General features: G+C 39.8%; 1 pseudogene across 1 annotated transcript; it reads left to right on the plus strand.

Moving 5' to 3' along the window:
• The first annotated feature begins 1095 nt into the window (after positions 1–1095).
• Positions 1096–20987, plus strand: LOC309854239 (vomeronasal type-2 receptor 116-like; annotated as a pseudogene). The gene is made up of 3 exons: positions 1096–1204; positions 5809–5922; positions 20196–20987. The product of its transcript is annotated as a vomeronasal type-2 receptor 116-like (transcript).
• The last annotated feature ends 484 nt before the right edge of the window (positions 20988–21471 follow it).

Below are 21471 nucleotides of genomic sequence, written 5' to 3' on the forward strand. Positions count from 1 at the left end.
GAGATGTCCATCAACGGATGAATGGATAAAGAAGGTGTGTATAACAATGGAATATTACCTAGCCATTAGAAAGGAGGAATACTTACCATTTACATCGACAAGGGAAAGACTGGAGGGTATTATACTGAGGGAAATAAGTCAATCACAGAAAGACAATTATCATATGGTTTCATTCATTTGTGGTATAAGAAACAACACCAAGGATCATAGGGGAAGGGAGGGAATACTGAATGGGAAGTCATCAGAGGGGAGGAAAAAACATGAGAGACTTTTTTTTTTTAAGATTTTATTTATTTGACAGAGATCACAAGTAGACAGATAGGCGGGCGGAGAGAGAGGAGGAAGCAGGCCCCCTGCTGACCAGAGAGCCCAATGTGGGGCTCAATCCCAGGACCCTGAGCCAAAGGCAGAGGCTTTAACGCACTGAGCGCCCAGGCGCCCCAAGACTTTAATCTGTAGGAAACAAACTGAGCGTTACTGGAGGGGAGGTGATAAGCTGATGGGGTAACTGCTTAATGGCTATTAAAGAGGGCACTTGATGTAATGACCACTGGATGGTTTACATAATTGATGAATTATTGAACACTACATCTGAAGCTAATGATGTACTGTATGTTGGCTAATTGAATTCAAATTTTAAAAATTAAGAATTCCAATGTAAAAATTCACATTTGGTTGCTACTGAGTTTTCACTGGAAGAATAAGGTTTCTAAGGGTTAAAATTCTGATAAATGTAATTGAGACTGATGGAAGTAAGGGAAACAATCCTGTATGTAGGAAATAGGAAATGTATAAGAAAGGTATGAGGAATGGGAATATATTTTTGTTGAAGGGAAAAGACAGTAACTTTGTCCTAAAATGAGAGCAGTTGTTTGGAGAGAAACAGTTTGGAAAAAATATGAATGCAAAAGAAAACTGTAGAAGGTTGTGAAGGGAAATCTTTGGAAAGGAATATTTTGTGTGGTCAGAGTGGACTGGACTAAAATTGAAATGAATGGGTAAAATATGCTGTTATAAGATTGAAATTCTGCTTTCTGTCTGCTAAGGAGACAAGATTTTCTTGGATTATTAGTCGAGAGACATGCGTAGACTCACATGTGCCCAGACAACTTTAAGGAACTAAGGTTGACTTTATGGAGCCAACAAAGCCCCTTAGAAGTTTGTCCTGATTCCTTGTTTCCAGAGTTCCTGGCAGCCTTACCAGGTAAGTAAAGAATGTCAGGTCCTGGCAGGTGTGGGGTCCTTCAGATATGTTGGGGAACTCCAGAAGAGGAATTTGCCCAAATCTACAGGTATGGGTATCAGACATGATGGCAAGTATTTGGCTTGGCTTCTGCCCTAGAGAGGCTATTGAAAGTTCAATCAAGATACCTTATTGAAAAGTTCCATCAGAACAGATTTTATATCTGTATGATCAATCACTATTCTTGCTGAGCTTATGAAAATAATTCAGTCAAGTTTGTATAATGCAAGTGGATTTAAATGTTAAATGCAAATGAATTATAGTCTTGATTTGGCTATCTCTGGAAATAAGGGTGAATATAGAGAAAGGTTATGTTTCAATAGTACAACTTTGCAGGTTTTAAATTCTAGTTCTGATTGTCTTTGAACATTGGTTGTTTAGCAAAGCTAGACAGCTTGAGGTAAAGTTCTGGAAAATAGCCACAATGGCTCATATACAGATACTCTTCATGTTTGTTATTGTGTGGAGATAATAACGAGAGCCTTGGATGTATGATTATTTGACGTACTTGAAAATGGAATGGATTCCCCAACAATAATTCAGCCACAACCTTGACCAGTTCTTTGTGGCTAGGATGACAAAAGTGTTCCTTAAAAGCTAGAATGTACTCCCACTCCACAGGGTTAACTATGGACTCGTGGAGAAAATGGATGACACCATTTTCCTTATGATTGGACTGGATGATACACTTGGAAATGCCCATATTCCCAGACAAACCTTCTCCCACTTGCCGGTGACTCCTCATAATTAGCATATTATTAACGCTAGACATCAAACAAAGAGGGCTTCTTGGTGGCATTATCCCATAGACATGTTTACCCCAGGAGCCACCTCTATTGATATAAAATTGCAAATAGAGGCTTGAGCCAAGCATATAGTGACCGCCTTTAACTGAACTGGATATGCAGTCATCCACAAATTCAAAAGGTGGTCCTCTGAAACAAAATGACCTTTGATATCCTGACTGCATCTCAAGGAAGAACTTGTGGTTTAGTAAAACAAAGTGTTATGTATATACTCCAGAGTACCATAAAAATGGTCTGGGTTTCTAACTGACATGGGTGCTGGGGGCCAGTAAGAAGGACCCAGGTCAGCAGGGCCAAGTCCCAGGCCTTATGGAGCCATGGACACAGCTACAGACCATCAAGGACCCTCTGTAGAACCAGGGCAGGTAGCTGGTGTCCCCTGTAAGGCCCAGGACACACTTTGCCACCCACTGGCTTCTTCTCAAGGCCAAGCACACTGCTGAGCACACAGAAAGCCTTCAGTGAAAACATCTTGGGGCTGTTTGTGAAACACATATTGGAAGAATACCCAGACTTTCACCAGTACCACACATCCTTTTGTCATTTGGGGATTTCCCAACACCTGCTATCAGGAGGTTCATCTGAACCTCAACTATGCTTGGAAGGTCTGCCGAAGGTTCTTGTTCTGACTTTTGCTTATATCCACAAACATTTCCTTGGCACCACTCTGGATCAGGTCCAAATGTGCCCCCATTCATGGCAAAAAGTCACTTCCCTGTATAGACAGATTCAGGACTGTGGAAAGTCAGCTTCAGGAGGTAGAGAGCATGCACTCAGGAAGAACATTTGTCCACAAAGGTGGTTGGGAGGGGCTCATACCTGGTCTGAGGCTTCTAAAACTTGATTTTATTTTAAAAATCGAAAGTATAAACTTAGAGGCTTTGTAAAGTTGAACAGTACTACAATGGCTATAAGAAAACTAGTGGTCCCTTGTTCCACCTGACCTCCATCCCATTTTTCCCTCCAGAGTCCAGTTTCAACCAGTTCAGTAGTTTCTTATGTTTACTGCTATGTCATTAAATGACATGCTCCTACTATAACTTGTTGATTACTTAGAAGCTGAAAGTTAAGGTTGCTAACCTCCATGGGATGGGTATTGTGTTCTCTTTGGGGAATGACAAACCTCATTATTCACAGTTGAGCCCTGTTCAAGTCCATGCTTCCATTTCTAGACAAGTTTTCATTTTTCTTGAAGTCAAGAGTTCCTTTTTATGATTTGATGAGTTTTCTATGGCCCGTTAGTCTATTTCCACCAGAAGCATCACTGCCTTCTGCATGGTCAAGCCCTCCTGAAGCTCTCTCCTTGCCATAACCTAGTCTGTCTTCTTCCTGTAGCTTGTACAGGACTGTCATCCTGGGCATTCCCGTTGCCTCTCTGCTGCCCTGAGTTACCTGTTTGAAGATTCTAAGGTGTTTTCTTTCTTTGTTTTCTCCCTCATTTTGGCAGAGGCCATCTTGTAGCTCTCAGAAGAATGATCCAGGATAATTTTTTTTAAATAATGTGCATGTCTGAATATATTTCTGCTCTACTTGTGAATGATTTGAGCATAGACTTCTAGGTGGGCTAGAATTTTCTCTGTGACCTGGAAGACCTAGAGACTTGTCTCTAGTATCACTGTTGAGAAGATTAGTGCCCTTCTGATTTCTGATTCCTTGTATGTGAACTGTATCTAGATCCCCTCACTCTCTCTGCAAGCATTTGAATTCTTCTTTTTGTCCCTGGTGTTCTGAAAGTTCATGGCAGTTTGCCTTCACAGATCTGCTTTCCTCCATCATTCTGAGCAGAGCCATCCAAGAGACCTTTCCACAGTGAAGCAAATGTTCTCTATCTGTTGTCCAGTGTGGTTGCCTCCAGCCACATGAGGCTATTGCACACTTGAAATGTGGCCAGTGTGGCTGAGGAACTGCATTTCTGATTTTACCTATTTTAATAAATTTACATTTAGCATAACTGGTCGCATGTGTCCAGGGGCTGTGTATTGGATGGTGCACTCTAAGGCCTTTCACTCTGAAGCCTGTTGGGGAAATTTTTATTATTTCTTCAGTGTTTCCAGTTATTTAGAAACCCCTATGGTCAGATGACTGAACTCTTGCAATTATTCTCTAGTTTTCTTATTTTTCCGTTTTCGGTTTTTTGTTTTAGGTTTTGTTTTTTTTTTTTTTTTTTTTGTAGTGAATGACTTACATTAAGTTAATCTAGGGAACATATCTTTATTTAAAAGTTTTATCTGTTATTTTATCTAAGTATTATTATTAGTTATTTTATCTAAGTATTTTATCTGTTCTTGCACCTTGTCTACCTTTCCATTCCTTTCTAGGTATTTGTCTAGTATTTCTTTCATTCTAGGACCTTCTCGTAGGCTTGGTCTTCCTGTTTTTCTCTCCTTAATTTTTCAAAATGTTGTTCGTTCCTACTTTGTAGACCTTTCAACTTTCATACTTATTTTACAATTGACAACAAATTGCTCTCACCTTTTCATTATTTTTTTCCACACCATCAATCTAGTTACCAATTCCATTGTCCTCGTAGTTTCTCATGCTTCTCAAATGCCTAATATTTCACATAAGCACGAGAATCACCTTCGATCCTTTTACCATCACACTTTGTCACTGATGGAATGTTTAACAGTTGGATCTCCAACTTGTGCCAGATATCATCTATGTTCACCACTAATGATGCGGTCTTCTTTGCCACCTGAAAGTAGAGAATGATCCCACCTTGAAATGGCTGTGTTCATTTTTTTTGTTTGTCTTTGTTTGGGGGTTTTGTTTGTTTTTCGATTACCCCCTAATGCCAAACATTACATATTCAGTTTCCTGGAAAGCAAACTCCCAAGACAGGGTTTATCATGCAGATGGTTACTTAAAGAAGTACATTAGAAGTGAAGAGGAAAAACCAAGGGTGGACTGAGGAGTAAGTTGAGCTGTGATGCACAACTAATGACAGTTTGGACCAACACCACAGGGAGCTCTAAAACTAGAATGTCCCTTCAGAATTGTCTTGAGTTGAGCTTATATGGCCAGGCTTTTATAGTCTTATTTCAATCTTTTCATGAACATGGTCCACCCCAGGAAAAGGTACAACCTTGAATAAGGAGGGCACATGATGCAATCAATGAGCACTGGGTATTATATAAGACTGAGGAATCAATGACTTCCACCTCTGAAACTAATAATACATTATATGTTAATGTATTGAATTTAAATTTAAAAAAGGAAGAATGTTACAGCTTAAAGTGTACCCCTGGAGAACTTACCAACAAGTCCTCTGACCTCTCTGTTCATTGGAATAGAAACTCCTGACCACACTTAGTAACAGATCATCAGAGTGTGGTTCTCCCACCCAAAACCCTCACTCTGGGTTTGGTTCTGACCTGCTAATTAGCTGTCCTCACTCATTAGGATGTGGCAGCTCCTCATTTTTAATTAGAAGTAGCAGAGTCAGGTTGGCTTTACGTGGCCCATTTTCTCCTAAGACTCTTCAGAAACATCCTGTCCTCCAGAAACTCCAGAGTGGAGATGTTCAAACCTAAGAATTTGACTTAAAAGTCTGGATTAAAGAAATTCCAATGGTGAAAAAATAATGAATACTGTTTTTCTGAAAATAAATAAATAGAAAAAAAAATTTTTTTAATTCCAATGGGATAAAAAATTAAATTAAAAAAAATAAAACTTGCTGATTTTCCCTGAAGTGCCCTGGTCACACAGTACTAGGACATATTTGCATATTTTAATAAGACTTTCCTCTGATTTCTTCAGACTTCTCACTCTGTGCGCAGCAAGCCCGAGCTGTTGCCATGGACCCAGGCAAGTTCCACAATGGGGAAAGGTTGCCTACTGCTTTGACTGAGAAGGAGATTGCCAATGACACAGGTACAGACCTGGAGGGATTTCCCTTCTTGTCCTTTCATTTATATCCCCACTTGTCCCCCAAAACTGGAAGGATCTAGAATAGGAGTGGAATCTCAGAGTTGTTCTTTTCATTTATTCAATAATTTCATTATTGAAGTTAGTAATCCTCCTGAGGAAAAGATACTTTTCTCTTTGGCCCAATTTATTACCACTCATCTTTTCGACCATTAGCATTACCTCCCCCAGGAGATATTTTTATGGACCATCCCAAAATGTTCTGTTTGTTTCTTCCATGGAACTTGATACATGGTATTGTGAGTATGCTGGTTTAATCATATGTGTTTCTTTCAACCAAACCCTGACCACAGTGAAGGTTTGCATAAGTTTGATTTCCCAAGTGCCTAGCACCATTCATGACACAGAGTACGTGTTCAGAGATAAATTTCATGATTAAAGTATCCTTTATCACTGCTATAAACCAGCCACTGTACATTGTGCATGTTTGCCATGTCTGTGCTCTACGGGTTCAGACGCAGGGACAGGAGATGAGCATGATGAATGAGCAGTAAGTACAAAGATGTGGGGAGTAGGGGGTAATCTAACCTTACTTTGGAATGTCAGGGAATTTTCCACAAAGGATGCAGTTTTGTTTTGTTTGAGTTCTGAAAGATGAATAGGATTATATCAGCTGAATAAGTGGAGAAAAAAATTCTTTGTCAGAAATAATTAAAATGGCACATTCCCGCCCCCACCCCCTAATATTCAAGGACCTGAAAAAAAAAAAATCTAGAAAAAATGGCTAGAAAACAGCAAGTCTAGGATGGGATGGTGAACAGTGACAATAGACTGGCTGGTAATGAAGACTTTTCACACCATTGCTAACATTTGGAATTGCCAACAGACGATGGAAAACTAGAAACACCCTCCAGCAATTAAGTTTGTAGACAAAACAAGATGTCCACTTTCATTCCTGTTATTTAACGTTGCTGTGAAGTCTTGAGCAGTACAGGATTTCACAAAGCAAAAAGGATCATCTTAATGGAAGAGGAAGACCCAAGAGATTAAAATATACCATTTTATACCAAAACTGCTCCAAAAAATCAACTGAAACAGTATAAATTACACAGTAAAACACAGGGGAAGGGAAGGAAAAAATAAGACAAAAACAGAAAGGGAGACAAACCATTAAAGACTGTTAATCATAGGAAACAAACTGAGGGTTGCTGGAGGGGCGGGGAGTGGAAAGGATAGGCTAACTGGGTGATGGGCATTAAGGAAGTCATCTAATGTAATGAGCCCTCAGTGTTATATGCAACTGATGAATCACTAAATTTTACCCCTGAAACAAATAATCTACTATATGTTAATTAAATTTAAATAAAATTTTTTAAAATAGAGTAAAATCTCCTAGATATGAGATATGTATATAAAAATCCAAATTTTCTTTTTATAATAATAACCAAGTAGATAAAATAATAAAATATTCCATTCAGATAGTAACAATTGTTATATAATTCTGGGTAACTTTTAGGACAAGTGCATGGTGATTACATAATCAAAATACAAACTTAAAAATAGATATAATATATACCAAGATTAGATGAAAGAACATATTGTTCTTGACTTCTTTACTCTGCTGAGCACTCACATTTGGACCCATGGTGAAAGGTTGGAGACTAATTAATTAAATCTTCTGAGACCAAATTTCAACAACACCATCAGCCACATTTTTATGTTTTTTTTCTTCCATAGTCAAATTTTAATTTTTTTTCCAGGGCTCAGTTGGTTTAGCATCCGACTCTTGGTCTCAGATCAGGTCATAATCTCACGTTCGTGAAGCTGGCCCCCATGTGGGGCTCCCACAGGGTGTGGAGTCTGCTTGGGGTTCTCTTTCTGCCCCTCCCTTCCTGCTCTCTCTCTCTCAAAAAGAAAAAATATATATATCTTAAGGAACAGGATTACTTAAGAGGTTAGTGGAAACAAAAAATGAAACACAGTGGATTTTCCTGAGGTTTGTCATGCTCAAAATGGATATAAACCTTCGTTAGCAGATTTCCACCTCTGGGAAGATGGAATGAACATACTTTTCCCTCTAAGTACGACTAAACAACAAGAAATATGTATACAACCAACCAAAGAGGACTCGGGAATGTGGGGAGAAGAAGGCAGACTTGCAGAACCACATAATGTGGTGGGTTCCCTGCATTTTCTTTTGCTTCGTATGTCCTAGACTTGAACCCAAAGGAACCAACAACCGGAGAGGCCAATGGGCATTTACAACATTAAAACGCCCCAACAAAAAGCCTGCTCTGTCTAGCCAAAGGAGCAGGAAAAGGACACCCTGGCCAGACAGAAATTTATAAGAGAGTAACTACTCTACTCTAGCCAAACACCATGAAAAAAAATTCTATGGCCCATTCCCACCAGGAAGAGCCAAGTGGGAAATCAACACTCGCACCTTCTTCAGGTTACAAGGCACCCCACTCTCCACCCCTCATCTCTAGCCAGGGTGGTATCAAAGAAGGTCAAGTGGAAAGGCAGGATATTCATCACCACTGAGCAGTAACCAGGCCCTTCCTACAAAGTGCAATGCCTAGATTTTCACCCCCACGTGACCATGATGAGGTGGCCCTCCTTCTCCCTACTGGTGTAGTCTTAAAGGAGGCCAGGTGGAGAATCAGGGCTTTCATCATGGCCAATAGGATGACACCCCTTCCCCCACAGCATGGTGGTGGCCACATGGGAAGAAGTAGGGAGACATCATACTCCTTCCAACAAAGAGGAATCAGTGAGGCCTTTGGGGGAATCAGAACACCTACCCCTACCCAGAAGTGAGGAGATCTCTCTTTATCATGTGTCAACAGAGGGTAAATGGAAAACTTGGACTTCTGCCCACCGTGGCGGTAACAAGACAGTCTCCCCCAGCCTTTCCCAGCCACAGCAATGTCAGAGGAAGCCAGATATAACAGAAAGTTGAAACAAAATCCAGAGCGTCATATCACAATACTCAGAATGTTCTAGTTTCCATCAAAAAGTATTCATCACAACAAGTGCCAGGAAGATCTCAAAATGAATGAAAAAAAGAGAGTTAACTTGTGAAATCACAGAGATCTCAGAATTATCGTAAAAATGCCCCAGTGGGGAAAAAAAAGTGCTCCAATGAGCAATTATGAACACATTTGAGACATACAAAAAAAAAAAAAAAAGAAAAGAAAAGAAAGCCTTAGCAAAGAAATAGAAAGCTTCAACAGTGGATGAATATCAGTACCAATATTCCAATTGTGATACTGTACTAGGGTTTTGCTCAATGTTACCATTGGAGGAAACTAGGCAAAGGGCCAAGTGACCAAAAGATCACACGGAATTATTTCTCACAGCTGCTTGTGACTCTACAGTTATCTCAAAAATTGAAAATTAATTAAAAACTACACAGCTCAGATTTAAGAAGGCAGACAGAAATAGTGTCAGTTAACACCTAAAATTTGTGCTTATTAAAGATGAATGTGTCACTATTTTGGCTCATCCCATTGTCGTCCATCCAGCAAATAATTGTATTTGTGCTCAACAATGTATGGCTCCAACAGATATATATTGAGTGCCTGTTAGGTATGATATACTTATATAATATACCTATGTAATATAAAATATACCTATATAAGAGGAAGTAGTGTTAACTACAAAAATCAGTTATTGAGAGACTGTTACAGGTACATACACACATACTTTTTTTTTTTTTTTTTTTTTTTTTTTTTTTTTTTTCATAAAAAACCTATGAGGTTGGGGCACCTGGGTGGCTCAGTGGATTAAAGCCTCTGCCTTCAGCTTGGGTCATGATCCCAGGGTCCTGGGATCCAGCCCCACATCTCTGCTTAGCAGAGAGCCTGCTTCCTCCTCTCTCTCTGCCTGCCTCTCTGCCTACTTGTGATCTCTGTCAAATGAATAAATAAAATCTTAAAAAAAAAAAAAACCTATGAGTTTTGGTGTTATCAGCATTGCCATTTTATCCTGAGTTGTTTACTGTGAGTATAGGTTTTTAAAAGTTAAGCCCATGACTTTCAAACATACCATGTATCAGAGATTTTATTCAGCTGTTAAGAAATATGGAGATCAATAAAAGAAAATTGCTTCCAAGGGGTTTTGTAAAACCAAGGTTTATAGAGTTCAGCAGTAAAGGCATTTTTGATAACACATCCACAAAGAACATGAGAATAAGATTTCTAGGTCAAATAGAAAAATGGATAATGTCCTACAGGGCAATAAAACCATAATCTTTGGGTTTGTGTTTCTCCCAGACAGAAATCAAGCTAACAAGTGACTGTATGATGGGGTCTAGTCAAATAATCAATCACAAAGTCAAATGGATACTTTCTGCTAGATAAATAAATAAATAAACCATAGGTTGACTTGTTAAACAAAGCTGCAGTATGACATTTAAAGGGTATTAAGCCATCCTATTAGGTTATTTCCAAGTTTTGAATATTTTTTTTTAAGTGAGAGAGATCACAGAGGGAGAGGGAGAGAGACACTCTGGGCCGAGCAGAGAGCCGGATGCGGGGCTCGATCCCAGGACCCCAGGACCATGACCTGAGCCGAAGGCAGATGCTTGACTGACTGAGCCACCCAGGCGCCCCTTGAATAATTTTTAACAAACGAAATCGATTAGTAAAATCAGACTCCTAGTAAACAGACAAGCCCAAGTTGGAGTACTGTTTTAACTCCAAATCTTGTTCTCTTCCACATAAGCCATACTGGCAGTGAACGTCTCCAGTTTAGTGATATAAGCAGGCAAGTAAAGAAAAAGTGCAACAGAATGTAAAAAGGAATTCTAGAAATATAAACAGGAAGGGTGCCTGACTGGCTCAGCTGGAGGAGCATGAGACCCTCGATCCCGTGAGTTCAAGCCCTGTGGTGGGTATAGATATTATCAAAATAAAAAAAATGGGCAGAAGATATGAACAGACACTTCTCCAACGAAGACATACAAATGGCTATCAGACACATGAAAAAATGTTCATCATCACTAGCCATCAGGGAGATTCAAATTAAAACCACACTGAGACACCACCTGACACCAGTTAGAATGGCCAAAATTAGCAAGACAGGAAACAACATGTGTTGGAGAGGATGTGGAGAAAGGGGAACCCTCTTACACTGTTGGTGGGAATGCAAGTTGGTGCAGCCACTTTGGAAAACAGTGTGGAAACTCCTTAAGAAATTAAAAATAGAGCTTCCCTATGACCCTGCAATTGCACTCCTGGGTATTTACCCCAAAGATACAGATGTAGTGAAAAGAAGGGCCATCTGTACCCCAATGTTTATAGCAGCAATGGCCACGGTCACCAAACTGTGGAAAGAACCAAGATGCCCTTCAACGGACGAATGGATAAGGAAGGTGTGGTCAATATACACTATGGAGTATGATGCCTCCATCAGAAAGGATGAATACCCAACCTTTGTAGCAACACGGACGGGACTGGAAGAGATTATGCTGAGTGAAATAAGTCAAGCAGAGAGAATCAATTATCATATGGTTTCACTTATTTGTGGAGCATAACAAATAACACAGAGGACATGGGGAGATGGAGAGGAGAAGGGAGCAGGAAATTGGAAGGGGAGGTGAACCATGAGAGACTATGGACTCTGAAAAACAACCTGAGGGTTTTGAAGGGGTTGGGGGTGGGAGGTTGGGGGAGCCAGGTGGTAGGTATTAAGGAGAGCACGGATTGCATGGAGCACTTGGGTATGGTGCAAAAACAATGAATACTGTTATGCTGAAAAGAAATAAAAATAAATAAATAAATAAATAAATAAACTTTTTTTTTTTTAAAGAAAAAGATATAAACAGGGGGTGTTAGAGAAATAAGGAGTCAATAACCCTTAACTGGGCAAGGCATGTTTCCCAGGTGAAATAATTCAAGCTCAGTTAGAGACAGGTGTTCATAGTTAGGTATGCAAGGGAAGAAATGGTGTCCCAGGAAGAAGAGAAAGCATGTGTTATATGCACAGGTATGAGGATATTGGAGCAATCTGACATTTAAAGACAGTTTTCTCTTAAGAATTTGATATAGCTTTGAAAGAAACAGACTCTTAACTATGGAGAACAAACTGATGGCTCTCAGAAGGGAGGAGATGAGGAGATGAGGGAAATGGGTGATGCGGGTTAAGGCGTGCACTCGCGATGAGCACTGGGTGATGAATGGAAGTGTTGAGTCACTACGTCGTACACTTTAATCTAACACTGAAGTTAACACTGCGTGTTAACTATACTGGAATCAAAATTAAAAACTCAAGAGAGATATTGAGGGGCTACCCACCCCAAAATGCATTAGGTCTGGACATGTTCACATGGGAATTCCATCAAACCTGCAGGAAACATAATTTTCACTCAATTTGAACGGTATTATAAAATTGAAAAGAAAGAAAGCTTTAAGAATTTTATTGTTTTTATGTATTATAATTCAATACAAAATTGATGCTGGGCTACCTGGCTGGCTCAGTTGATAGAGCATGTGACTCTTGATCTTGGGGTCATGAGTTCAAGCCCCAGTTGTGTGTAGAGATTAGTAAAAAAATTAATAAATAAACTTTTAAAACCCCTCTATTTTAAAAATAACAAATGAAATTGATGCCAATATTTGAACTACATTGAACTCTCTTCTTCCTGACTCTAAGTTAAACGTCCTTTCAAGTTCTCATATTTGAAAACATTAAAAAAAAAAAACAAAAAAAACCAGTTGGCTGTGGTGTGCTATTTCTTTAATATACTTTATGAGATTTTTCTAGTATTTTATTTAATAATTAATTTATAGCATTTTAGCGTTTTCCTTTTAAATGACAAATCTATGAAATTAAATCTTGAGAAACCTCTTGAGGACAAAAAAATACAGAAACTTCTCTAAGCCCTCTAAGAGGGCTTTTATTTTTTTATAAATTAATTTATTTATTTTCAGAAATACAGTATTCATTATAAGAGGGCTTTTTAAGAGAAAGTAAGCTTTCTCTTTCTAAAAGAGAAAAGGATTTTCTACAAAGCTTCCTAAACTTTTTAAGAGAAAGTACTGCTGTGAATATTAAAGTTAACAAAAGGTGTGCAATGGAAAAATGACAAACTTTGGAGTCAGATAGTCCTGAATAGGGCCAGGACTAGGGTAAGGTGAGCTTCTGGAGATGCAGAATTTAAGGAGGCACTCACTCTCTGGGTCCTGCAAGACCACAGGTGAAGGTGAGTCCTTCCTTATATTCCCCCCTTCCCCCGCGTCTCATTTGCTTCACCCAATCCTGCAGCCTCGCCTTGAGTCAGCCCAGATCTTAGCCCTGCCTTCCAGAACTCCAAGATCTTAGGTGAGTTACTTGACCTCTTCAAACCTCAATTATGTCCTTTTGCAAAATGGGTTTGTACTACCTGCCTCACAAGATTGTGTGAGAAGTGAGATATAAGCTGTATCAAGAAGAGTCAGCCTGGGGGCGCCTGGGTGGCTCCGTGGGTTAAAGCCCATGTCTGCGGCTTGGGTCATGATCTCAGGGTTCTGGGATCCAGCCCCACATCGGGTTCCTTGCTCAGCAGGGAGCCTGCTTCTCTCTATCCCTCTTCCCTCCCCCTACTCATGCTCTTTCTCATATAAATAAACACAATCTTTAATAAGAAAAAGAAATGTAAATTGCAAGTTTCTGAATCAGAAACTCTAGTGGTAAGTTCTAGCCAACTGCTTTAATGAGCCCTCCAGATGATTCCAATGCTCACTTAATGCCTGAGAGTCCCTGCTCTAGCCGAGGAGGAATGATTGTGGAATTTTAAGCAAAAAAGTATTATGAAAAAAACATTAATGGGTGTGATTGAATGGATGGGGGATGAGAAATATTCAAAACAGAAAACAGGGTGGCTCGTTAGGGAGTTATTTTGTTAAAATAGAAGTTACTCAAATCTTAACAAGTTAGTGGAAGTGATGATCAATAGGAGGTAGGTTTGCAATTACTTAGATAACAGAAGTAATGTAAATTTGAAACTTAAGTGAAAGTTTTTTTTTAAGATTTTATTTATTTATTTGACAGAGATCACAAGTAGGCAGAGAGGCAGGCAGAGAGAGAGGGAGAAGCAGGCTCCCTGCGGAGCAGAGAGACCGATGCAGGGCTCGATCCCAGGACCCCGAGATCATGACCCGAGCCAAAGGCAGAGGCTTTAACCACTGAACCACCCAGGCTCCCCCCACCATTTTTTTTAAAGATTTTTATTTATTTACTTGATAGAGATCACAAGTAGGCAGAGAAGCTGGCAGAGAGAGAGGGAGAAGCAGGCTCCCCGCTGAGCAGAGAGCCTGACACGGGGCTCGATCCCAGGACCCCGAGACCATGACCCGAGCCAAAGGCAGAGGCTTAAACCACTGAGCCACCCAAGCGCCCCCATTTTTTTTTTTTAAGAGAAACTTAAGAGAGTGTTTGTCTTGTCATCTCTATCTGCAGAACTTGGGATATTATCTGTGTCACTGCAGGTTATTGATAAATGCTTGCTTTTTTTTTTAAATTTTTTATTTTTTATAAACATATATTTTTATCCCCAGGGGTACAGGTCTGTGAATCACCATGTTTACACACTTCACAGCACTCACCAAAGCACATACCCTCCCCAATGTCCATAATCCTACCCCCTTCTCCCAAACCCCCTCCCCCCAGCAACCCTCAGTTTGTTTTGTGAGATTAAGAGTCACTTATGCTTTGTCTCCCTCCCAATCCCATCTTCTTTCATTTATTCTTCTCCTACCCACTTAAGCCTCCATGTTGCATCAACCCTTCTTCATATCAGGGAGATCATATGATAGTTGTCTTTCTCTGCTTGACTTATTTCGCTAAGCATGATACACTCTAGTTCCATCCATGTTGTCGCAAATGGCAAGATTTCATTTCTTTTGATGGCTGCATAGTATTCCATTGTGTATATATACCACATCTTCTTGATCCATTCATCTGTTGATGGACATCTAGGTTCTTTCCATAGTTTGGCTATTGTGGACATTGCTGCTATAAACATTCGGGTGCATGTGCCCCTTTGGATCACTACGTTTGTATCTTTAGGGTAAATACCCAATAGTGCAATTGCTGGGTCATAGGGCAGTTCTATTTTCAACATTTTGAGGAACCTCCATGCTGTTTTCCAGAGAGGTTGCACCAGCTTGCATTCCCACCAACAGTGTAGGAGGGTTCCCCTTTCTCCGCATCCTCGCCAGCATCTGTCATTTCCTGACTTGTTGATTTTAGCCATTCTGACTGGTGTGAGGTGATATCTCATTGTGGTTTTGATTTGTATTTCCCTGATGCCGAGTGATATGGAGCACTTTTTCATGTGTCTGTTGGCCATCTGGATGTCTTCTTTGCAGAAATGTCTGTTCATGTCCTCTGCCCATTTCTTGATTGGATTATTTGTTCTTTGGGTGTTGAGTTTGCTAAGTTCTTTATAGATTCTGGACACTAGTCCTTTATCTGATATGTCGTTTGCAAATATCTTCTCCCATTCTGTCAGTTGTCTTTTGATTTTGTTAACTGTTTCCTTTGCTGTGCAAAAGCTTTTGATCTTGATGAAATCCCCATAGTTCATTTTTTCCCTTGCTTCCCTTGCCTTTTGCGTTGTTCCTAGGAAGATGTTGCTGCGGCAGAGGTCGAAGAGGTTGCTACCCGTGTTCTCCTCAAGGATTTTGATGGATTCCTTTCGCACATAGAGGTCCTTCAACCATTTTGAGTCTATTTTTGTGTGTGGTGTAAGGAAATGGTCCAATTTCATTTTTCTGCATGTGGCTGACCAATTTTCCCAGCACCATTTATTGAAGAGGCTGTCTTTTTTCCATTGGACATTCTTCCCTGCTTTGTCAAAGATTAGTTGACCATAGAGTTGAGAGTCTATTTCTGGGCTCTCTATTCTGTTTCATTGATCTATGGGTCTGTTTTTGTGCCAGTACCATGCTGTCTTGATGATGACAGCTTTGTAATAGAGCTTGAAGTCCAGAATTGTGATGCCACCAACGTTGGCTTTCTTTTTCAATATCCCTTTGGCTATTCGGGGTCTTTTCTGGTTCCATATAAATTTTAGCATTATTTGTTCCATTTCTTTGAAAAAGATGGATGGTACTTTGATAGGAATTGCATTAAATGTGTAGATTGCTTTAGGTAGCATAGACATTTTCACAATATTTATTCTTCCAATCCAGGAGCATGGAACATTTTTCCATTTCTTTGTGTCTTCCTCAATTTCTTTCATGAGTACTTTATAGTTTTCTGAGTATAGATTCTGTGTCTCTTTGGTTAGGTTTATTCCTAGGTATCTTATGGTTTTGGATGCAATTGTAAATGGGATTGACTCCTTAATATCTCTTTCTTCTGTCTTGCTGTTGGTGTAGAGAAATGCAACTGATTTCTGTGCATTGATTTTATATCCTGACACTTTACTGAATTCCTGTATAAGTTCTAGCAGTTTTGGAGTGGAGTCTTTGGGGTTTTCCACATATAGTATCATATCATCTGCGAAGAGTGATAATTTGACTTCTTCTTTGCCGATTTGGATGCCTTTAATTTCCTTTTGTTGTCTGATTGCTGAGGCTAGGACCTCTAGTACTATGTTGAATAGCAGTGGTGATAATGGACATCCCTGCCGTGTTCCTGACCTTAGCGGAAAAGCTTTCAGTTTTTCTCCATTGAGAATGATATTTGCGGTGGGTTTTTCATAGATGGCTTTGATGATATTGAGGTATGTGCCCTCTATCCCTACACTTTGAAGAGTTTTGATCAGGAAGGGATGCTGTACTTTGTCAAATGCTTTTTCAGCATCTATTGAGAGTATCATATGGTTCTTGGTCTTTCTTTTATTGATGTGTTGTATCACATTGACTGATTTGTGGATGTTGAACCAACCTTGCAGCCCTGGAATAAATCCCACTTGGTCGTGGTGAATAATCTTTTTAATGTACTGTTGAATCCTATTGGCTAGTATTTTGTTGAGTATTTTCGCATCTGTGTTCATCAAGGATATCGGTCTATAGCTCTCTTTTTTGGTGGGATCCTTGTCTGGTTTTGGGATCAAGGTGATGCCGGCCTCATAAAATGAGTTTGGAAGTTTTCCTTCCATTTCTATTTTTGGAACAGTTTCAGGAGAATAGGAATTAGTTCTTCTTTAAATGTTTGGTAGAATTCCCCCGGGAAGCCGTCTGGCCCTGGGCTTTTGTTTGTTTGGAGATTTTTAATGACTGTTTCAATCTCCTTACTGGTTATGGGTCTGTTCAGGCTTTCTATTTCTTCCTGGTTCAGTTGTGGTAGTTTATATGTTTCTAGGAATGCATCCATTTCTTCCAGATTGTCAAATTTATTGCCGTAGAGTTGCTCATAGTATGTTCTTATAATTGTTTGTATTTCTTTGGTGTTAGTTGTGATCTCTCCTCTTTCATTCATGATTTTATTTATTTGGGTCCTTTCTCTTTTCTTTTTGATAAGTCGGGCCAGGGGTTTATCAATTTTATTAATTCTTTCAAAGAACCAGCTCCTAGTTTCGTTGATTTGTTCTATATCCAGCTAGGCTATCATTGAAAATAGAAGGAGAGATTAAAAGCTTCCAGGACAAACAAAAACTGAAAGAATTTGCAAATACCAAACCAGCTCTACAGGAAATATTGAAAGGGGTCCTCTAAGCAAAGAGAGAGCCTACAAGTGGTAGATCAGAAAGGAACAGAGACCATATACAGTAACAGTCACCTTACAGGCAATACAATGGCACTAAATTCATATCTCTCAATAGTTACCCTGAATGTTAATGGGCTAAATGCCCCTGTCAAAAGACACAGGGTATCAGAATGGATAAAAAAACAAAACCCATCTATATGTTGCCTCCAAGAAACTCATTTTAAGCCCGAAGACACTTCCAGATTTAAAGTGAGGGGGTGGAAAAGAATTTACCATGCTAATGGACATCAGAAGAAAGCAGGAGTGGCAATCCTTATATCAGATCAATTAGATTTTAAGCCAAAGACTATAATAAGAGATGAGGAAGGACACTATATCATACTCAAAGGATCTGTCCAACAAGAAGATTTAATAATTTTAAATATCTATGCCCCCAACGTGGGAGCAGCCAACTATATAAACCAATTAATAACAAAATCAAAGAAACACATCAACAATAATACAATAATAGTAGGGGACTTTAACACTCCCCTCACTGAAATGGACAGGTCATCCAAGCAAAAGATCAGCAAGGAAATAAAGGCCTTAAACGACACACTGGACCAGATGGACATCACAGATATATTCAGAATATTTCATCCCAAAGCAACAGAATACACATTCTTCTCTAGTGCACATGGAACATTCTCCAGAATAGATCACATCCTCGGTCCTAAATCAGGACTCAACCGGTATCAAAAGATTGGGATCATTCCCTGCATATTTTCAGACCACAATGCTCTAAAGCTAGAACTCAACCACAAAAGGAAGTTTGAAAAGAACCCAAATACATGGAGACTAAACAGTATCCTTCTAAAGAATGAATGGGTCAACAGGGAAATTAAAGAAGAATTGAAAAAAATCATGGAAACAAATGATAATAAAAATACAACGGTTCAAAATCTGTGGGACACAACAAAGGCAGTCCTGAGAGGAAAATATATAGTGGTACAAGCCTTTCTCAAGAAACAAGAAAGGTCTCAGGTACACAACCTAACCCTACACCTAAAGGAGCTGGAGAAAGAACAAGAAAGAAACCCTAAGCCCAGCAGGAGAAGAGAAATCATAAAGATCAGAGCAGAAATCAATGAAATAGAAACCAAAAAAACAATAGAACAAATCAACGAAACTAGGAGCTGGTTCTTTGATAAATGCTTGCTTTTAAGTGACTAAATCCAGGATATGTCCTCCTCCACCTATATTTTTTTTAATTTATTTTTTATTTTCAGCATAACAGTATTCATTATTTTTGCACCACACCCAGTGCTCCATGCAATCTGTGCCCTCTATAATACCCACCATCTGGTTCCCCCAACCTCCCACCCCCCCACCACTTCAAACCCCTCAGATTGTTTTTCAGAGTCCATAGTCTCTCATGGCTCACCTCCCCTTCCAATTTACCCCAACTCCCTTCTTCTATCTCCCCATGTCCTCCATGCTATTTGTTATGCTCCACAAATAAGTGAAACCATGTGATAATTGACTCTCTCTGCTTGACTTATTTCACTCAGCATAATCTCTTCCAGTCCCATCCATGTTGCTACAAAAGTTGGATATTTGTCCTTTCTGGTGGAGGCATAATACTCCATAGTATATATGGACCATATCTTCCTTATCCATTCGTCCATTGAAAGGCATTTTGGTTCTTTCCACAGTTTGGTGACTGTGGCCATTGCTGCTATAAACATTGGGGTACAGATGGCCCTTCTTTTCACTACATCTGTATCTTTGGGGTAAATACCCAGGAGTGCAATGGCAGGGTCATAGGGAAGATCTATTTTTGATTTCTTAAGGAATCTCCACACTGTTCTCCAAAGAGGCTGTACCAACTTGCATTCCCACCAACAGTGTAAGAAGGTTCCCCTTTCTCCAATCCCCTCCAACACATGTTGTTTCCTGTCTTGCTAATTTTGGCCATTCTAACTGGTGTAAAGTGGTATCTCAGTGTAATTTTAATTTGAATATCCCTGATGGCTAGTGATGATGAACATTTTTTCATGTGTCTGATAGCCATTTGTATGTCTTTATTGGAGAAGTGTCTGTCCATATCTTCTGCCCATTTTTTGATATGATTGTCTGTTTTGTGTGTGTTGAGTTTGAGAAGTTCTTTATAGATCTGAATATCAACCTTTTGTTTGTATGGTCATTTGCAAATACAAGCCTTCTCCCATTCCGTGGGTTGCCTCTTTGTTTTCTTGACTGTTTCCTTCCACCTATATTTAAGTGATAGGGTTGGGTATAATTTTTGTTTCTAGAAAAAAGAACTTGTTTCCTTGCATATGGAGGATCAACAAAAGAGGTGATCCTGGCTGCTTGGCCCTTGATATGCTAAGAAAAAAAATAGACATCATTAGCCTGAAATTTTACTCTCTATAACATTCCTTTATTTGGTATCTATAGTGATTTGGCCAAAGATGAGTATTTGGGGAGCTCATGAGATCAACTGAATTCAAGATAATGGCCCTTTGTTTTTATTGCCAGATATGAAGCAATGTATGAAGTATCCAAAATACACAAATAGTGGTGGAGATCATTGCCTCTCAAAGGTTGTGACTTTCTTGGGCGATGAGGATCTTGGGTGACAGTGCATGCCTGTGTAGCCCTTAATCTGTCTGTCCTTACAGCTGTGGTTCTTGAGATTTTTGTGAAATATAGGGAAACTCCCATGTCAAAGCTAATAACCAAGTTCTCAGCTACATCCTGTTCATCTCCCCCACCCCCGCCCTGTGCTTTCTTTGTTCCTGACTCTTCGTTGGCCATCCCAATACTTCCAGCTTCATCCTCCAACAAATGACATTAGGAATCCTATTCACTGTGGCTGTTTCCACCATTTTGGCCAAATACCATCACTGAAGCTCTGGCTTCCAAGATCACAACACCAGGGAGAAAGCTGAGACAGTGGTTATCAGGGGCACCTAATTCTGTCATCCCCATCTGCTCACTGATACAAGTGACTTTCTGTGTCATCTGGTTGGGAACCTCTCCAGCATTAGTGGACATAGATGCACTTTCGGAGCCTATCTTCCTTTACACTGTGTGCAGTGAGAGCTCACTCATTATGGTCTCCCTTTCCTTAGGATATTTGGGTTCCTTGGCCCTTGAAAGCTTCACCTTGGATTTCTTGGCTGGGTGCCTGCCTGACACTTTCACTGTAGCCAAGTTCCTGACTGTTTAGTGTACTCTAGTGCCTGGATCAATTCCTCCCTGTGTATAATAGCACCTAAGGGATGGTAATGGCAGCTGTCGAGATCTTTTCTATCTTGGCTTCCAGTGCTGGGTTACTAGAATCCATCTTTGCCTCAAAGTTCTGGAATATTCTCCCAAAGCCAGATAAGAATACCTTGCCAGGATTAAGCGGTAAAACCAACTCTAGAGGAGGTGCCCCTGGGTAGCTCAGTCAGTTAAGCAGCTGACCCTTGATTTTGGCTCACATCATGATCTTGGGGTAGTGAGATTGAGCCCCACATGGGGGCTCTGCACTCAGCATGAGGTCCACTTGAGATTCTCCCTCTCCTTCTGCCCCTCCCCCCAGCTGTACTCACACTTTCTCTAAAATAAGTGAATAAATAAAATCTTTAAAAAAAAACTCTAGGGGGAACATAAATATTCTAAGGCTCTACATAATAGACTTCATAAAATATTTATTTTTTTAATATAATTTTTTATTTTTTATAAACATATATTTTTATCCCCAGGGGTACAGGTCTGTGAATCACCAGGTTTACACACTTCACAGCACTCACCAAAACACATACCCTCCCCAATGTCCATAATCCCACCCCCTTCTCCCAAACCCCCTCCCCCCAGCAACCCTCAGTTTGTTTTGTGAGATTAAGAGTCACTTATGCTTTGTCTCCCTCCCAATCCCATCTTGTT

Source organism: Mustela nivalis (genome assembly GCF_964662115.1).
Source record: "Mustela nivalis genome assembly, chromosome: 19".
NCBI lineage: Eukaryota > Metazoa > Chordata > Mammalia > Carnivora > Mustelidae > Mustela > Mustela nivalis.